General features: G+C 41.4%; 1 protein-coding gene across 13 annotated transcripts in view; it reads right to left on the bottom strand.

The window, feature by feature from the left end:
* RGS6 (regulator of G protein signaling 6) overlaps window positions 1-18,473 on the bottom strand; it is a 464,787-nt gene that overhangs the window by 311,135 nt on the left and 135,179 nt on the right. The gene's annotated exons all lie outside the window — the stretch shown is intronic.

The following is an 18,473-nucleotide window of genomic DNA, read 5'->3' as shown; positions in this document are numbered from 1 at the left end:
AAAAAGGGAGTAAAAATGCAAATGGTCAGTCAACCTACCTCTGAGATAGATCAAATTAAAACATGTGTGAAAATACAAAGTACTCTGATAGAGGGTATCATTGCCACCATCACCACCACCCCCACTCCCACCAGAATCACCCACGTGGTGGGGTGGACTTACCAGAGCCAGTCCCTTCTCTATAATCTAAGTAAAAAGTATGGGGAGTTTGGGGGTTTGACAGAAGCTATAGCTGATCATCTTCAACCATCCCTCCCAGGCTCCCCACTGACTTCAAACGAAAAGTGGGACAACAGATAAGAGAATTATTTTCTACAATTGGGCTTAGGTGTATGACAAGTTATATATAGTTTTAAAAGTCTGCTTATTCCTTTGTGTGTTTTCTTACATTCAAAGCAGCAACAAATGCTCTACAGAGTTGGGGCTTCAACAAAGCGAGAGAAACACCAAGGAGGGGCCCCGCCTGGGCTGTTCTCAGCTGTCCAATCCCATCTGTGCCAACAGGCACTAAAGCTTAGCAGACAGCCCAGGGCTTTGTTATCAGCCATCTGGGTTAGAGCTGGAACTACTTCCTAGCTGTGTGACCTGGCTGGCAAGTCTTTTAACTTCTGTGAACCTCAGTTTCCTCACCCAAAAATAGTGCTTACATGATCTATGCATAAGATTTTTGGAAGGATTAACTAAAGTAATGTCCATGAAATGGAACCCAATAAACAGTTGCTATTGCAATTATCACTGGATGATGGACTATTTCACGCCTATTGTTCTGCCCTCAGAAGACCATAATGATTTCTATGGCATGCCAGGCCTTCTAATGAAAAGCCTGGGCTTTGGAGGTTGATGAAAGAGGCTTGGAACCTGGCATCAACACCACTCAGCTGTGTGGTGACCTTGAGCACAGTGCAGAGGCTCTGAATCCCTGGAGTAGAAGTCAGGTCCCTTGCCCTTGAAGACTTGACAGCCTCCTAGGGGACATGCATGAAGACAGATTAGCATAAGCACCACCAATGGGTGGCATGAAACACAAGCACAATGCTCTGGGAGCGAAGAAGGAGAGCAGCTAACTACCTGCCACGGTGTGTGGTGGAGGGGATGCATGCGATGCCGCTGAGAGCACTGCCTGCCCGAGATGCTGCTGAGATGCTGCTGAGATGCTGCCCGGTCCATCTGCAGCTGTGATTGCAAACGCTCCTCGCCGATCAACATGGTAAATGGCACCATCTGCCCAGTGTGACAAGTTCCATTGGCATAAACCTCCTGCATTTTACAGCCACATGGCTCTAAGACCCAGAGCCAGGTCAGTGGATTCTGGCCTCACAGAGGGATTATACCAAAGAGACAAGAAGCGTGGTAGCCAAGGAGGAGAGCAGAACGGAGAAACTGGCAGTAAAGAGTGACCCATTCAGCTCCTTTAACGTTTTTAACTAGAAACCTCCTGGGCCTGGGTTAACTCCTGGACCACTGGTTTAAGCTGCCAGGTCTTCTAATTGTTACGGGGATACATTGATTTTAAAAAATGATCTAAATGCTTCTCTGAGGCTCCCTTTTTGAGTACACACTATCGGAGCTCCCTCAAGCCACGTACCCAATTCCACCCCTGCACCCCCCACCCCTGTGCTATTGGGCACACACATAGAAATATGGTCCTAACCAGATCTCTCCACCTCTGGAGGTGATAACCTCTGTTAGGAAAAGGTATTTTATCAACACCCTGTCGGGGATGTTGTGAATAATACATAATGGCGATTGGAGTTTTTGAGGGCCTACTATGTTCTAGAAATCTTTATATCAAATTTATTGGATTAATATTGATGAGTAACATTATGTCAATTTCAGATATACAATTCACTATATACTCTTCTGTGTGTCCCCCCCCCAAACTCTAGTCTCCTTTTAATAGACCTTTTTATTTTCATGTTTTCAAAAGTGTTAATAGGCCTTTTAAAATGTTTATGCGGCTCTGTCACTCAAGCTGTACTTTAAAAACGGGGACAGAGTATTTGACCCATCCTGTCTTCCCATTTGATATTCTACTAGATTTCTAATGTGTAAGCGGCAACGTATGTACAATGCTGTGAACTCTACTGGGAGGTATAGTTATTGAGCGTCCGTTACCACTCCTCTTCCATGTGGAATGGCCATTCCGCAGTTAAGTCTGTTTCTGACCATCCTGGAGAAAAAACAGCAAGAACGCCACCCACCCCAAGATGGTATCTGTCAGCACTTTAGTGCCTTTTTTCCATGTAAGGAGAGTTGGATGCAATTCACATTAGCTAAAAAGAATCGATCTCTTTTTACAGTAACTGTGGAAAAGAAAATGTTAGTCAGTGAAAGCAAGGGGGACAGAGGAAGGCAGGGTGGGAGGAGGAGGATTACAGAACATTATAGCCCTAGAGCCTCTGTCCAGTAAGGTAGGGCTAGAAGGCCATGAAAATCAGGCAGAGGGTTGGATTTGATCTGGGAACAATGAGAAAGCATCAGTGGGTCTAGGTAGGAACGTGTCCTATCAAAACAAGAGTTTTAGGGCCTGAGCTGGTTAGTGTGTGTCATGGATTTGAGAAAGATGAAGGTTAAGACAAGGAGATATGAGAGGTAGCTAGTGCATGCGACTAACTGTTCAAAAGATGAAGGCCTGGCAAAGTGTGGGCCATACCTCCTGCCCCCCAGCCTCATGTAGTCCTTTGGACAATTACTTGGGCCAATGTGTATAACAATCAGACAAAAAGTTCTTTTTCCCTAAACATGTCTGTTTTTAGTTGCTGCTGATTCAACACCCCTACACGCCAAAGCAATGGGTTTTAAGACTTCGGGTAGAAATTCTGTACAGAAAATGGCACAAGGCCATACATGTTGAGCAAAGAAGACACTGGGTTTACACTCTGATTCTCAATGAACTAACTGCTCAGTATGGAGGGAAATGGGAAGAGAAAATGCAGGGAAGCAGAAGTGGCTGCCGCTTTCCAGAAGACCCATCAGAAAGACAGACCTCCCCGCAAGACATCCATGCAGGATACTCCCCTACCCCTCCTCGCCGTGCATTTGTGTGTGTACAAGCATGTGCGTGTGGTGTACAGCGGAGAGGAAAGGGCACTGCAGCACACAGACCAGCGTGTCCACAGTGGAAGAAGAGAGGCTGTTGTTTGCTGCCCAAAACACGTAAAAAGAAAAGAATGTCTGTTTCCACAGATCCTCAGTTTATCTGCAGGGTAACTCTGGGCAACACACTCTGTATTGTATTACGTCTTTGCATATGTAAACCAGGGACGGTGGCAGTACTTTGCCAGCAGTGAACATAAACAAGAACTTGTTGGCAAAGCAGCCAGTGAGGTCTGGAAGACAGCAAGTCAAAGAGCGGTGACAGCCGCGTGAGCCGGAACAAAAACACTCTACCGTGATAGCGGCAACGCTGAATTTTACAAAAGGGTAATTCTTTAAAAAATGGCATGCATTCCCCCTCAGCAAGTTTTATTTTTGGCCAGTGAACCCATTTTCTTGATACTTAGTGATGAGACAGAAGGTTGTAGTAAGGAAGCTTGGGGGAGTCAAGGAAATGCTGACTTGAGGTCTAGTTCTTGAAGCACCTGAGTGACATTCAGCAAGCCACTTCCTTCTCCTTTCTCTTTGCCAAATCATCTCAGGTCCCCTGTACATGGTGCTGGTGTGTGAGAGCGTTGTGAGAGCAGCCAGGGAGGCAAGGGTTGGCATGTTTTTTAAATACTCAAGACAGTATCTGTTCATTGTAAGGAACTACATACATTTCTTCCCTTGATGAAGAAATAAATAACGTGTATGTCCTAAAAAGGAGACTAACCTGCGTTGATTACCCTACTTCTGCCTTAGATCACATTTACTTCTGTATCGTCATTATTATCCCTTTGCTCTGTAGTTGGGTAAGACCAAGAGAGTAAGTTTACCCATCTGTGCATTATAATCCATTACATTTCAGAAGCCAATTCTTTTTATTACTTTTCATAATGACATTTTTTGTCCCAACTCCAAAAATGCTCTCTCTCTCAAGTTCTGGAGTCCAAAGTTCTATAATCATCATTTTAAAAACTGGGGAGTTCTGTGATGGCGGTGGATGCAGCAACATAATTTTTTTGATCTCCTAGAATCCACATATATAAACAGACAAGAGAAAACAAACAGAAAATTGAAAATTCATGGACAACATTTTAAACAAAACTAGGTGACACGATAACTCCACAAACACCAAAATACAGGGTCCAGCAGAAGTAACACCTGCTTGAGTGTGGCTGGGAGGGTAATAATGTGGGTGTAATAATTTATAGTTTTAATGTGAACATTTTACCTAAAATGCCGTTTGGTGTGCTTAAGTGTGACATTACTTAAGTGTGACAAACTCATAAGCAAGAATTACTTGCAAGTAATTCTTGCTTATGAGTTTGTAATAAAAGAGTTTGTAATAAAAAAGGGGCATTATTTGTGCCGGACCCTGTACGAGCAGGAAAGACTACACCACCAACAGGGCCATGACGAGCCCACGCCTGCTCCCAGCACAAGACCTCACCCTGGACAGAAACTACCGGGAGAAAAGTCGGAATTGAGCAAAGCACAAATAAGAAAGATGAAAAAGACAGAAGATCCAAATAAGAGTGAAGAAGGAAAAGGAAACCAAGAAATTTCAGATGGCAAGTGGTTTTTTTTAATTTAAAAAAACAAAACACTACATGAACTGAAGAAAGCTCTTCAGTGAAGTTAGAAAAAGCTATGTAAAGTTTCTAAAACTTCTGGAAAATGAGCAAAGCAATGAGATCAAATTCCACACAATACTACTTATAAGAAAAAAAAGAGAAAACAGAATAATATAACATTTCCACAGACGATAAAAGAACACCAAGAAAAATAGGTTCAAAAATCATATTACCACTATAAAAAAAATTCTAAGTATGCCAAAAGACACTTAGAAAATATACTAGACATAAAGGAACAAGAATAAATGTAAACTGGAAAAAATTCAAAATGAGGTGACAAAACTTAAGTAGATATTTTAGAAATAAAGACTTAATTAGAAGGAACCTAAGAATGAATTTTAAAACATAATAACTTAAGATAAATAGGAGGGGGAAATGGAAGGTTTTAAAAATCACAAGAAATTAAGAATGATAAAAATGCTACAAGAAAAAGTGACAAATTTTCAAGATAAGCAAATAAGATGCAATATAAGAATAATAAGAGATTCTGAAAAGAAAAAATAGAACAAGGAAACATAAGAAATTCAAAAATTTTAGTGAAGAAAACTTCTGAAACACAAAAAATTTAGAAACTACATATTAATATGTAGTTAAAAAAGAAACTACATGTGTGAGAACAATGACCCAGAACTACCAACACCAAGATATACACTAAGAAAATATCAGGGCTTTAAAGAAAAATAAAAAATTATTTGGGCTTTTAGGCAAAAAGAGAATGCGACTTACAGGAGAAAGAAAACTGGATTATAGCAATGATCTATACCAGAAGAAAATTGAGTAACATATCCAGGGTACTCGAGGAAAGAAAATAAGCCTAGGATATTGTATTTCAAGCAAACTGAATCAGACCCTCTTCCTAAGGAATCTACTAAAGAATGAGCTTCAGATGACCAAAGGACTATAGATTCATTGACACAGAGATGGGGGTAAGTAAGCATTGTATATGTAAAATTAAGAATTAGCATTAAATGAGGGCTAAGTCAGAGAGAATATTTAATGTAGCATGTAATAATTGTTATCTGATAACAAAGATGAGTATAACTATAAAGTATTATGGAAAAACAAAATAGCATATGCACAAAAAAGTAAACTGTTTAGTTATTGTATCTGGTGATGGCAGTAATAATGTTGAGTGCATAATGTGGAATAGAGCACATGAGTAAATTACAAAGTATTCTAATTTAGCATCCTCTCTGTTCTTGAGAACCAAGATTCTTAAGATGGAAGAAGGGAGGTACAGATGGCATATCAAACAGGTTAAGTAAAAACCCTGTAGTCCTGAACTGTAAATATCAGGATAGACTTATTAAGTATTTTACCTTTATACATACTTAATTATACTATATATAAATAAATTGTGTCTGTATACAGGTATTAAAAGATACACAGATATAAATATTTCCTAGCTTCATCATGGAAAAGATGCAGGAAAAAAGGACAAAGTAGCCAGAAGTGCCTACTCTGTGGTTTTAGTTATTATTTCCCCACTAAGAGAGACAGAGGTTTCTTGAAGAAATGGCTGGTTCCTGGTCTGGGGCAAAAAAGGGACAAGATAAGCCTGGAACAAAGAAGGAAGGCAGCAGAGACCTAGAGTCACATCAAAGGGAATCAGGAACCAAAGTGAAGAGGCTCCCACTGCCCCCAAAATGGGACGATATGAGCCTTAAAAAAGGGTAAGATTTGCTCTTGTTTGATACCCTCCCACTATGTTTAAACCTAGTAGTTCAAAACAATATACATTTTTAAAAATCAGCCATCTTCTAAATGTGACAGGGAAGCAATTCACCGTCTTGAAAACTAGGTAAATAGAAGGAAAGACGAGCGTTTGAGCCGCTTTCCATGCAAGAATCTATCACTGGGAAGCTGTTTAGTGGCATGTATTTATTCTATATAGATTATGCCAGCTAATAAATAAAAATAAAATGACAATGTTGCTACTTTATACCTCCACATAGATTTAGGAATCGAGGATCTATGGTTGCTAACACACAGGAACAATAAAACTGGACATTACGTGCCTTCTGAGGAAAAAACTCAACGCCACTTATAGTCTTGGCAAAAGTATCCAGCTTTGGTTTCATAAAACCTCTACATTCCGCTGCTAACATGCAGGAAGTGCGGAGGAGCGTGTTGAACCACACTGTGAGTGTGCAGCCAGCGAACCTACACTCTGGGAAGTTCCAGCCGGTCGCCGGGCTCTTCAACAGTTACAGGCACGGAGAAGAAGGCAGTGGTAGGGGAACCTGCAGATCCTCGGACAAGATGTTGATATCGATGGGACAGATCGAACCATAGCTTCTGGGGATGTGCGATGCAGTAATGAAACTACGTACAAACAAGGAAGCAATTACCATAAAGCTCAAGATAGTGGGTTTGGGGGTTTTTATTTTTTGGAAGGAGGAAGGAGCTGTGGCTGGGGAGGGGCACTGGAGGGGCTTCTGAAGTGACTGGCTATGTTCTATTTCCTGACCTAGGCGGTAGTGACAACAATGTCCACCTGATAATAGTTCCCTAAAGCCAGCAGTTCTGAAATTCAAGCACTCACGGGAATCCTCTGGCAGGTCTGTTAAAAGAAGAGGCTCTGCCTCCAAAGTTCATGAACTATCAGACTCTAATAAGTCTCCATAGAAGCTCAAACATGTGTATTTCTAGAAAGTTCTAAGACCACGCCAATGCTATACCAGACATCAAGAATCTTTGCATTAAGCTATATTTGTTTTGTGTAGGTTTTTTAAAGCCTTTTTTATTTTTCAATAAAAGGTTAAATAAATGATTTAATAAATGGATGGATGGATGGATGGGTTGAGTGAGTAGGTGTGGGTGGGGTAGATGGACTGGGTGGACCGGGTAGATGAAAAGGAAAACAGACTGACAGGCAGACAGACAGAACTAAGATAAAAATCAAATCAATACCACGAGAAGATTGCATTACCACTCATATGTGACATACCTGGTCTCTCTGTGTTCCGTGAGTGCTACGCAACTTACACATATGCTAGGTGTCCCACTGCGTGTACTGTGACCTCTGGATCTTTTTCTCTCATCAGTATCTGAGCGTTTCTCAATCCTAAAGAAGAGTTGAAATGTACTTGTACCCATGCTGAAGACATCTTGTAACAGTAAATTGATAAGGTCGGCATGGTTTTGTTTGATCTCATAGAAAAGACATTTTATTTCTCTATAATCTTGTACTTTCTTATTAAAGACAAGTTTAATAAGAAACTTGTAGCTTCTGGCAGGACTTCTCTCCAGAAGACTACTATGAGAATGTTTAGAAAAGATCAATAATCCTGGTCACACAAATTATCACCTAAATCTCTATAAATGTTTCTTATCTCCTCTACCTTCATCCTCAGACCAAAGTGAAAGGCAAAGTGTGCCTGAGAGCCAAGAGTGAAACTGTGGTGTTCAAATATCAGAGACTAAGCTTTAAGTCATTTCAGTTTTAGGAACATCTCCTAGAAAACAAAAAGCAGACATAGTAAATAAAGTACTAAGTTCTGAAATGTAAAAGGGAGAGCAAAATAGAATTTTAAGAAAATCAAACCTTGGTTATACAAACAGCAAAGGGCCCTCACAAGACTTATCCAGCTAATAAATTCAACTCCATAACTGTTTATATGCCTGCTGTGTGAAACCACAAAAATGAACAGCACATCATCCTTGCCCTCAGGACATTAAAATTGAAAAGGAAAGCTCCATGCATCTTTAACTTTAAGACCAGGCAAAGTGTGAGTGGTGATGAAGGAAAGGTACAAAATTTTTTGACCGGGTAAAATGAGGGAGATTTGATTTATTAGAAGCAAAAACAGTTAGCCTGCACCGCTGGTAGGAGAGTCACCTACGGGTCACGTCTGGGACGTCCGGAGAGGACTTTGTATAGTCCTCATTTCCTCCTATGTAGCTTCCTGGCTGATGACATTCAATACCTGTGGCTTCATATGTGGGGGCAGGACTTGCTTCCTCCAGGGCCTCTGTAACACTCTGATAACCTAGCTGCCTTTTGGGTTCCAATGCAGTGATCCTTAGGGGACCATGGACGTATTCCTAGACATGTGAATTTTCTACTGACAAATGTGTGTGTGTGTTTTGTTAAAATAATCTAAAAATATGTATATTGGCATAATCAGACCCTTGTACTCAAAGTGGTCCCTGGGCCGACAGTGGGAGTGTCACCTAAGAGCTTGTTTGAAATGCAGAACCCTGGACCCCACCCCAGTCCTCCTTAACCAAGGGACATTTTTACAAAGCTCCTCCAGGGATTCATTTGCACGTTAAAATTTGAAAGGCTCTAAATTAGATCTTATAGCCAAGCACTGCTAGGTGAGTCCAGTGTTCACATTTGTGTTTATAATCAACTGGACACCAAGAGGTGCCGTGCCAATTTGCAGGCTAAAGAGAAGTGAACAGAGATGGACTTGGTATCTAAATGATACTTTCATGCCAAACAGAGACCGGGTAATGCCACGGCACACTGTGAAACGGAAGGGTTTACAGTCATCTTAACGGAGAAAACTGTAGGAAAGCTAAGGTATCACAGTGCAGGGTGCTTGGAGTCAGGGTATCATTGTAGTAAAAATGTAATTTTTTTTCATGTTAGGTTAATGCTGTTATTTTAAAGGTCTGAAGTTTGTCTTGCCTTTAATTTTCAAATATGTTGTGTTAATATTTCATTTTCCATTTTTAAAACTTGTATGGATACATAAAAGCTATAAGCAAGCATAATTATCTATAGCTTTTTGTTTGTACATATACAACAGAAATATAACTCGACACCTATATTCACAAGACCGCTTTCCTTTAAGAGGGAAATATCACTCATACTTGATAAACACTGCAAGGGTAAGAACAAGGGAAGGGAATTAGTTTTGACAGAGAAGAAAGGAAAAAGCATGAAAATATAGGCTACCCGGGAATCCCTGACAGCACCCCCTAGAGGGAGAAACAGCAAAGCGGGGATTCCCATGAGTGCTTGAATTTGAGACCCACTGGCTTAGGGAACTCTTTCTGGTCAGGTGGACATCTTGTCACTACCACCTAGGTCAGGGAACAGAACATAGCCAGTCACTTCAGAAGCCCCTCCAGATGTCCCTTCCCAGCCACATTTTTAGGGCCTGGAAAGATACTGCTGTTCCTCCTACATCATTTTAAAACACAAAACAAAGTTAAGATTAAAGGCTACTCAATAAGCAATGGGGAAATGTCTAGAAAAAAAATAATAATAATAGCAGCAAAATAACAATTACTATGTGCCAGGCATTCTTCTAAGCACTTTACTTACATTAACTCATTTAACTCTATTAACAACCTGTGACAAAGTTACTCCTTCGGTAGATAAGAAAAATGGCTGCATCCCTTCTCTCATAGGTGGAACCTGACTCCGCACCCTTTGCATCTGGCTGGTCTTCACGGCTTGCTTTGAGCAATGGAATGTGCTGGGAGTGCTAATGTGCCATTTCTGAGTCTAGGCTTCAAGTGACCTTGCACACTCTTGAGAACCCTTCCTATCTGTGCCTTGGGAACATGCGCAAGCATATTCATTTCAGTCTGGGGAAAAGAAAAACCTTTCATAATTTGATTTGCTTTACTCAATGGGTACTATAGTAATGATTTTCTGCAATTCTTTTATTTAGGGGAAACATCTTCTTCTATTATGTTCTACCCTAAGTTGCTGTATGTACAAAATATAGGAGACTATTTAGAAAAGAGGAAGAGAACGGGAAGGGGTCAGAGTTAGCTTGCTGATTGCTGCTATTGGGAGAAAAGGAGACACAAAGAAAAGTTGATGTTTCCCCTCCTGTGTTTTGAAGAACTTAGCTAAAATTGCACAAAAGGGATTTCATTGCATAGATAAGAACTTTTCACCAAGACATTCATTTAAAACTCATTTCAAAGTACTGAGGATTTTTTACTTTTCTTCCTAAGTGGTACTTAAATACAGCGCACGCCACTGACTCAGCAGTCCCCACCGTGCGGCACAGAGATGTTCGGAAAGGTGATCGCAGCGTGGATTCCCGTGGGAAAGGACGGCCTGGAATGGCGGCACCACAGTGGTGAAGGGGCCTGGCTTGCTGAGAGACAGGTAAGACTGTACGAAAGCCAAGAAAGGGCTCTTTCCTCACTCTTAAATAATGGCGCTTTCAGAATACTCCTAAGATATTTTGTACACAGTGTTCAACTCTGAGAAACGAGCCAAGTCATTGGTTCTTCTCCAGAAACTTGGGCAATCTTGGAGTCTGGATTTTCTGGAACATTTTCAATGTTAAATGTTCTGTTCCACTGCCAAGTCATGGGCTCTTAGTCATGAGCCTCCAGTTTCAGGTTCAGAAACTAATCCAGGGTTTCCCAGCCCTTGTGATTTTACAAACAAGTAGACTTTTAGGGGGAAATACTAGATAGCCAATTTTAAAGCCAATATGATATTTTAAAAAGAATAAACAAGTGTTTTAAAGTTACTTGTATTTCAGTCACTGACTTATTGTATAATCTCAAGTCAATTACTTAACGTATCTAAGCCCCTGCACACTCAATTATAAAGTAGGAGAGTAATGAAAATGCCTGCCGTAGGTTTGAAAGTGCGCGCTAGAACATGTGCCACTGTCGGTGCTCTCGGCCATGACTGCACAGTGACGGCTGCCGCTGTCCCATTCACGAAAAGGACTGAGTCCAAAAACAGTAACCCTGGCCGAAGCCGTGGGGAAGAGAGAAGGCCAGTCCCTCACCAGACCAGTGGCAGAGACATCTCACTACATCCGGCTCAACTTTTTTTTGCTAGGTCATCGGCAGCTCCCAAAGAGAGCACCCCCAGACCTGCTAAAGCAATCAAGAGGAAGAAATTCTCTAAAGAAGGAAGAGAAAAATCAGTGTTCCCTTTGGCAAACCGGCCGTGAAAAGGATAGGGTTTGGATGCAGACACAGGTCAAATTTCACTCTGAAGTCAGTGGGGACGCCGTCATCTGGCCTGTGCCCACCTCTGCGGCACTTTTTGCGTCTGTCCCCTGGACCCCTGGGTTCAAGCCAGACCTTTTGCCTAATTCAGCCACACCATCACCTCCCAGGTGAAGCAGCCTTTGACTCTCCTCCCACAACACGCTGAGCTCCAGTGCCTGCTTCTGTCAGACACTTGCCACAGTGCTAAACGTTTAAATCTATGTCATTTCACAGTTTATTCACTTTACATCCACAATCTCACATCTAACACAGCAACTGTAAACATTTAGTTGTATTTCCTGACCATCTTTTTTTTTCTATGCATGTTTACAAAGTTTGGGTCACAGTGCACAATTACTTCCATACTTTTCAATTACTTGAGCATTTAAAAAATTACTTCACAGTCTTCAAGATCATCGTTTAATTGTTGCATAACATTCCACCAAGGAAATGTTTTTAATTTACTTCAGCATGTTCCTACTGAGGACATGGGCTTACTATAATAGGAAAAAAACAATAGGAAAAACAATTCCTACTTTGGGTATTATAAACAGAACTAAAATGAATAATTTCCATGCATGTGGATTTTTCCATATTTTGAAATATTTCCTAAAATTACATTTCCAGAAGTTGCATTACTTGATCAAACAGAATGGGCACTGTGATGGCTTTGGACATATATTATCAGATCATTTTTTAAATATATTTAGTTAGTTATAGAGAGGGGAAGGGAGGAAGAAAGGCAGAGAGAAACGTCAGTGAGAGAGAAAACAGCAATCAGCTTGCCTCTCGTACACGCCCCGACTGGGGACCAAACCCGAGACCTCGCTGTGTTCCCTGACCGGGAATCAAACCAGTGACCGACCCTTCACTCTACAGGGTGATGCCCAACCAACTAAGCCATACCAGTCAGGGCTGTCAGATCATTTTTGATAAGAATATAGACGCTTCTTATCATATGTATCCATTTTTATCTCAATTATTTTCTAAGAAACTCATTCTCCTTCTATCTACTCTAAGCAAAGCAGCGACTCAACCTACCCACTGTTGTTTCCCTGCTGTCTACATTACTGCCTCTAAAAAATCTATTCTGCAGCAACACAAAGTGCCAATAGACCGCAAAACATCCTACCTTGGTCCAGGATTCCCTGCAAAAGTTGGCCCTTAGGTGTACCTTGGTGTCCCCTTTTCCCTCCAGGGAACTTTCTCATGGATAGGGTATTAACATATGCCTACAATTTAATGGACTAATGTGTTTTAAGTGAAAATATATTTGGAGTACATAACAGTTTGATTTGTACTTTGGATTATATGAAATCAGCATACTTTTTAAATTAAAAAATATTTTCTAATACCAGTACTATATAAGAGGACCTAATTCATTATTGTTTTGCCAGCATCAGGAATCTTTTTTCTGTGTGTATTCTTGAGCAGTGTTAACAGATGAAAAATGAGGCGCTACCATGTCAAGTTTTTTTAAAGTGATTCTTTTTTATGTATGTATACCTGCCTCCAGTAACTAAGTCTTTTTTCGAGTAGAAACAATCATAACTTTCCCTGTAGCACTGGCACTCAATAAAGGTTTGGCAGAGATTTTCAAAACAGAGACAGAGGTGAAAGAGAAAAGAAGACGGGGGAGAGGAGAAGAGTAAGGAAAGAAGCCAAGGAAATAGGAGAAGCTGGAGGAGAGGGAAGGGAGCACCATCCACCAAGCATTCGGGGACTCCGCACTACAAATTGGTGGCTTCAGAGGGAAGAATCAAAGACAGGATTAGGATTAAACATGTAACTAAATTCCTTTCTTTACTAATTCCTCTTTTATTTCACACAAATAAAGGTTGTGGCTTCTAAGGGCCCATTAATTGAATACTTTAAACATTACGACCCCCACCCAAGTTTAACTTTCTTCAGAGCAGACTGCTTACCAACAACAACAAAACAGATTTGACTTCGGCACAGTCACCTATGTGTCCTGTTCACATCATGAATTAGCACTGTGGACAAGCAGCAAGAACTACTCCCAAGCACCAGATGACTGTATCTGCGAGCTCACTGAAAAGCCCACCAAACCGCCACTCAAAGAAAGTTATATTGTCCTGGAGATAAATCTTAAAGACGTGTGACTCCCTCTACCTGCGCTGGAGTTCAAACCTGGCTAGGCCACTTCCTGGCCATGTGCCGGCAACTTAAGTCTCAGTTTCTCATCTGCAAAATGAGGATAATAAATCTTCTACTGCACAGGGTTGTTGTGAGATTAATGAGTTAATATATGCTTCAAACTGTAATGAGTACATAGTAAGTTCTCAACAAAAAAGGAAGCTATTATATTCATTGTTAAGTAAACCACCTGATGGAAAAAACAGGCAAGTCAAAGGGATGCACAGAGGTCCCGATACCTCCTAAAATGGGTACAATAAGAAAGAAGTCCGTAGCTAAGCTGTTCGCCTGCCAGGTTTCCTTGGGCAGGCCCATGTCTGCTGGGGCTCCCTGTACTTGGTAGTACAACAGTACATTTAACAGGCATTTTCTAGAATAATGAATCTCAGAACCAGCAAGGTAACACAGATGAAAGAAGAGGGCGTAGGTGCAATTTCACAGGGGGTGAGGAAAGGGAGGCTGGCCCTCTGTCAGAGGGGAACAGTCACCACTTGGTTCAAATCAGCTATTGCTAATTGGGAATCGAGGTCCAATTTTCCCAAATCTTCCAAATTTTTAAGAGATGCTAGAACTCTGGATTCTTACATACAGTCTCCTGGTCATTAAATGTTGACAACTCTTTCAATCATTTCTAAAAAGACCCTGTGCAGCTCAAACAAAATATATCCATGAGACAAATTTAGCTGAACTCTTGACAATTTGTGCTCTTTAAGCTTAAAGAAAAACGATGCCCCTAAACCGATATCCCCCAGAGCCCGCACCTTCCAAAGAACCAATTCCCGCTACGTGAAAGTGTAAAGAATGTTAGTGCTCAGCAAGCATCCACACACAGCACAGGTTGCAGGCAGTCGAGGGCAGTTCCAGTGAGTGTCTGCCACGTATCCACACTGCTTAGCCACCTTTGGGGGATGGAGAAAACGTTTAAGGACAGGAGCTTACATGTCAGCAAAGAGGCCAGACATATGCAAGTGAAATGAAAGCAAATGTTAAGTTATGCATAACTGATCAATTGTGTGGTACCCATTAGACACACCATAGGAATCTGGGGGTGGGCTGGCGGGGAGACTCCAAGAGGACCTCAAGGAGGACAGGGGTTCTGAGCCGGACCACAAGGATGGAGGAGCCTTTGGAGAATATGGAAGTGTACACTCTAGGCAATAGAGGTGAATGAGCAACAGCACAACTATCTCAGCTTGTTACAACATCTCTCCCATCCTTGACACTGGAAAAGTTCGTACGATCCTGTTGTTCTTCGTGTTTGTTTGTTTCATTTGGGTCAGGGCAAGGTATAAGCCACCTAACACAGTTGCCACCAATCATCATAAATGTGACCAAATGTTGGTGAAGTTGACTATGTCTTCTTCCAAACTTTCCCCGAGCCTCTGTACACTATGCATTCTTGGCTGATGGCACCAGACTATGAGGTAGCCCCTGTCCATAAGAAGCCACAGTCCAATGAGGGAGTCAATAATACTGATACAAGGTGACAGGCACAGGGATCAGGGCTGTGGAGCACCCTGTCCGCCCAGCCGCCAGCTGGGCTGCATCTGGGGGTGAGTGGGAGTCTGACAGGCAGAGAAGGGGGAGAAAGGGTGTTCCAGGTAGCAGCAGCAACACAGGCCAAGGCATTCGAATGGTGAAAGCTAGTAGTTTGTAGCAGCAAAAACACCCACCCTCTTTTCCACCTCTTCACTCTTGGTCTGTTTGCTAATTACCACCTGCCTGCATCTCAGTAAGATGGGAATCTCTGAAGAACCCTAAAGATTCTTAAAATTTGCATTGTGGTTGCCATTCATTCGCATGAAATGGCAACAAAGATGAAAACCCAAGACCACAGTTAAGAGCCTATATTACATTCAGATATATATCTGCGTCCCTATAGCCTTGGCACAAAGAAAGACAATGCTGTTAATAAAGTCAATTTTGATCTCATTTATTTTGGAATAGAGTGTTCTCTGCTTGGTTTCCAACACAAGAGGAGATGCTCGCATATAAAGAATAGAAATCGCACATCGAAGCTCAGTGTTGGTTTTGATTTGAGCTAAGAGTTGTCATATATTTTGTGTTTTGTTTGCAACTATTCATATTAAAAGGATTTTTTTTTAATTAGTGTTTACTTCTTTTCACTCTGGAAAGGACAAATTGTACAGGTATAAAGCGAAAGATTTCAGCTCTACTCACAACCACCATTGCCACATTTCACAATGGCATGGAAAGGATGCCCTGGGCTAGGGTACAGGGTGGCAGCCCCTAGCCACCCTAATGGATCCTGGGTCCATTAGCTGCTACATGCAGCAGTATCCTCACTTCTTCCTTCTCTTTATGACTGGCTGCTGATGGCTTTTGAATCCCCAAGGGGAGGAAAACTAGGAGATCGTTGTAGCTTGTCTGCAAAGGTGGTCCCAGGTGGCCCATGACTCCTGTGGCCCTTTGTCTAGGCTGTCCTGCATAACCAGTGGAAGGTGGATGCTACATGACTTCTGAGGCAAGATCAAAAGAAGCCTTGCGGCATCCCTCTCGATCTCTGGGAATGTTCAGCTTCAGAACCCGGCTACCAGACTGTGAGAAGCCCATGCCACTGGGAGAGGCCATGCGCAGGAGTCTAACCTGAGATCAACTACCAGCCACACGAGTCATCTTGGACATCTAGCTAAGCCAACTTTTCAAATGATCCCTGCCCCAGCCACCCTGTGAGAGCAAAAACATGAGCGACCCCAGTGAGAACCTCCCAGCTGAGTCCAGTCAACCCACAGAACTATAGCTTATTACATAGCAAGACATAATCAGATGATGAACACCAAGAAAAGAACAGAAAAGAAAAGAAAAAAGAAAAAAAGAGAAAAGAAAAAGGAAAAGGAATAAAAGAAAAGAGAAACCTGAAATTAAGGAACATCCTTTTCTACCCATGGCAACATGGAAAATTAGATTGAAATTTGCAGCCTAAGTGAGTTTTTTTAGACTGAGTATAGTTATTAATTACCTCTGGCCCCTTTCCTGGTCATCAGCTGTAGATAATCAAGGCGTCAAAGTATTCATTTTCTGAGAAAATATACAGAATTAACAATCTCCAGCTCATATGTCTACTTTTCTTAATTATCTTCAAGATTCAATTTTTAGCTGGGAAAAGCAAAAGCAAAATCTTCCGAAACAAAGCAAAATCAGTTTATCTCTACCAGCATCCTTTACACAATGCAGTCAATAATCAAGTGCATTGATACGGGCAATGCACCAGCATTTCCTGTATTTTTATTTTAACCATGGAACTGGCATGACATTAGAAATGTAATGGTTTTTGATTTTCAGGGTAATAGCATTCATTTTTACCTTTGATACTTACTAGCAAAGCACTCATGTGCAATATATGGTAGGCTTATGAGTGGAAGTTAGTTGCCCCATCAGCATCCATTCCCTGTGTGTTCCTTGGTAATGTCCTTCACTTTGTGTGAAACCTTAAAATGTCAGCTAAAAACCCGACTTTCTGAGCATTCCTTAAAACTGGCACAGCCATGTGACACTGTTCCAGCCATTCAGACTGAAGGGCAACTGTACTGGGGAATTCTGAAGGGACTTTTTGCTATCCTTATAAAGGGGAAGAATTATGGCCAGGGCCACCACTTCACATCTCACTCCTAGAATATGGACATGATGCCTGCAGTCACAACAGCAGCCTTTTTGCAACCATGAGGCATAAGTATAGGATAAGAGCCAACACATTAAGATGAGCAGAGCAGAAAGCCCATGAGAATTCAGTCTCTGACAGCATTGCCATGCAGCTGGAGGAAGCCTAGAAACTGCCTATCTCTAGCTTTGCCACAGAAAAAAAGAAACCCTACTTGTTAAAATCAGCATTGTCTCGGTGTTCTATTACCTGCAGCCAAATGCACTTCTGCTTGATAGTGCTAAATTTTTCATTAAAAACTAATATGCCCTTATAAGATTGAGCTCAATCATAGCTGCTCAAGGATAATTTTTCTTCAGCAAACAATATAGTACGGTCCACATGGTTCATAATGAGGTACCTTTTGTCCACTTCCACCAGTCATTTATATAAGTGACATAGTCACACTGAGAACTTGTCCTTTCAATAGCATTCTGCCACAGAGAGCCAACAACTCAGACAGACAATAAAAAAACATCAAATGGAGGAGGATTCGACTTTCAAAAGCACAATCGTTGAGAAAAATAGAGTGATCTGTGGGAGGCTTTTCTTGCCTCGCTTGTGTTATTGTATAATAGCAATAATATCTCTTTGGAATACACTTGCAGGAACAACTGTTGTGGTTATCAAACATCTCAGTTTTGCTTTTGCATTTAATCACCCACAAAGCCCCATTTATTGTCTCTCTACTCCTCCATGGTTATCAGAATCCCATAATTAAGGCATAATGAAAGTAAACAGTGTCACAGAAAACTAGATATCTTTAAAAGGAGAGTAGTTAAGGCAAGACAGAATGTTCCTAAAGATAGCAGTAGCGCCACGTGGACTTGCTAAGGAGTTCTGTTTGTGTGTGCGTTGGTGGTGATTAAAAAGAAGAATCAACATCTAAGTGGAATATTTAGGGAATAAATTGCTTTGATGGGTGGATAGTAAATTAATTGGGAGACTGCATATTGAAATCAAGCAATCATGTCGGTACAGCGAGATCCCTACACAAACGTTCCAAACGCCAA

This window comes from Desmodus rotundus, chromosome 7 (genome assembly GCF_022682495.2).
Source record: "Desmodus rotundus isolate HL8 chromosome 7, HLdesRot8A.1, whole genome shotgun sequence".
NCBI lineage: Eukaryota > Metazoa > Chordata > Mammalia > Chiroptera > Phyllostomidae > Desmodus > Desmodus rotundus.
This window is presented reverse-complemented; position numbering and strand designations above follow the sequence as displayed.